Below are 2624 nucleotides of genomic sequence, written 5' to 3'. Positions count from 1 at the left end.
TTCATATGTTTTAATGGAGAGAGGAGAGGTTTGCTTTTGCATATTGAAAGGATTTTGGAGACATAGCTTTGGCATCAGAAAATTGCACTGCTGAGAGCTACAGAGGCTTTATTTTTCTATTGCCAAAAGAAAAAGCAAGTACACTTAATCACTGTCCTTTTTAAGGATTTGTGATTGTGCCTATTGCTTCTTTGCTTGGCAACCTCATGCTATAACAATTTAAACAAATATTAACGTTGTTATCTCAAAACCCCATGCTTAGTTATGAAAATATTTGTTATCTGGGCCTTGAAATGTCAAATGTAAAGATATTTACCATACTGGCTTTTGTAAATGTCCCAGCATTGAAAACTCAGACATAACTTTTTCTGTCTGAGGTGGGTTGTAGGGCAGTCTGCTGAAATGTCGCAGGTTCAGTGTTACAGGTTTAGAGCTTTATAATTTGTCATGAGTAACCCACCTTTCACACTGAGTTGCATTTACGGTTTGTGTGAAATGTAAAGTATTTGTGGTTTCATATTGAAAGTGTGAGAGCAAGCTAAACAAAGGTAGCTCTGAGCAGAATTTTGTATTAAACGAAGCCTTTATCTGCACCTATACCTGTAAGGATATAGATCACAGTAGTATTGAAGAGTAATATTCGCCACTCCCTGTGTACTAATGATAATACAAGAGCCTGTGCTGTACTGTTCAACTGGAAAGTCAATAATAATGACCAATCTAATGTGAGTTTGGGATTGTGAGGCACCCTGGCACAAGCTGGTTTTTTACAGGAAGTTTAAAATACTTACTATCATTCTATCCAGCATCTAGCCAAGGCAAAAAATGACTCTCATAATTAGAAACAGAGCAGCAGAACTGCTGCTAAATTTAATCTCTTACTAGGTGCTTCATTGTCATCTCAGAGGAGAAGAAGAACAAAGCAAACCTGAAGGTGTTCCTTATCAAGAGTACAGAAAGCAGTTAAGCTGTGCCTTAAAGCCAGCCTTCCAATGGCTGGGGTAGAACTTTCACAAGTGCCAGCATGACATGGAGAACAATTGCAGGGGGAAGCTGGTGGGACTTCTTTTACTAAGTTGGGTGTGCCTTGAAAAACCTACCTGTACAAGATGCGAATGGGTTTAAAGATTATTGATGGTTATACAGAACCATCACCTTTACGTCAGAGTATTTTGAAATGGGGGATCTCCCCTAAGGAACCCAGTCTTGCAGGCTATGGAGATTTTAGCAGTGACTCGTGGGGCATCCCTCTCAGGAATGTTGATTCTCACAGAGAATCTTGAAGAACCTTCCTGCATGCTGTGGTGTTATTGGTGAAAATTTGCCTTTGCCTGTATTTTAATCTATGCACTGAATTATAATCATCATGATTAAGGCAGATTTCAATGAAAAGCACAGGATTTTGGAGAGACATGCAGTACTCTAAGCTATGTGGCACAATAAGAGCAGAAAGTCGTGACTGTCCTCATTCACTTGCAAATACGTGGGAGCTACATGAAAAACTCCAGACATTAAAACTTTTTTCTATAAGAATTCAGAAAAAGTGCACAAACTGCATCCAAGTGTGGGCTAATATTACCAAGTTAGTTTTTCTCTGTGGCTGTTAGCATTAAGAATTTATTTTATGCAGCATAATGTCTTCCAGAGACACACTAAGTTTTTGCGATAACATCAACATATTCTGATTTGGAGTTGCTCATTATATTTCATCTGTTTTGCTTAAGTACCCAGGAGTTATTTTGGTATGCCATTTCCAAGTGACTGAATATTAAAGGATATTTATCTTAGTACATAAAATTCCTCATAAGAGATTATACTTGATGTAAACAGTCTCCAACTTGTTTTATGATTATTCAAAAAACACCTTAAAAATTCTTTCTAGTTTTGTAGAGGTGTTTTTTTTTTTTTTCTTTTCACGCTGGAAATTGATCTTATTTATTTGTTCTCCAAAGAAAGTAAAATTTTTTGAGAAGATAACAGGTTTTTATATTAAAGCTGTAGTATATCTGAGCTATTGCTGATGTTGATTTATCTTGGGGAATAAATAATAAAAACTTGTTCTGAATTGCTGGAGAAAGAGAATCCTTTAGATAATTCTATTTAAATTGGTTTTGTAGTGAATAATCAAAATCTAAAACAAACCTGAAAGTACAAATACTGTCTTTTTTTAGAATGTAGTTTTACACTAAAATGTTATACATTGTTAAGTAGTTATTTTCACTCAAACAAGAATGCAGAGGTGTATCTTTCTCCAGGTACACCTACAGCAGCAAGCTGGAAAGCCACAGAATAATTACACAAAAGACAGCTGAAATAATCTTTAAGATAATGCCATCAGAAAGAGGACTGTCTACTACTGTGTGATAAATGTCAGTGTACTGTCTCAGAATGACACGTAAAGTCTTGATTAATAAGTGTAATCAGATTAATTCTCTTAATGCAAAGTATGTGCACTGACAGCCTGTGACAAAAGCGCACAGATCTGTGGGAACTTGTAGGTTGTGTTTGGCTTGTAGTAAATAAAATACATTGCTAGCAAAGTATTGGCAGAAAAAGACTTAGGAAAACAAGAATGAAAAATTAGTCTGTTCAGTCAGTTTCTAACAACGTTATTTACAGCCATA

The sequence above is a fragment of the Pterocles gutturalis genome, unplaced genomic scaffold (genome assembly GCF_000699245.1).
Source record: "Pterocles gutturalis isolate BGI_N339 unplaced genomic scaffold, ASM69924v1 scaffold19815, whole genome shotgun sequence".
Lineage (NCBI taxonomy): Eukaryota > Metazoa > Chordata > Aves > Pterocliformes > Pteroclidae > Pterocles > Pterocles gutturalis.
The sequence above is the reverse complement of the archived record's forward strand: the minus strand, read 5'-3'. Positions refer to the sequence as shown.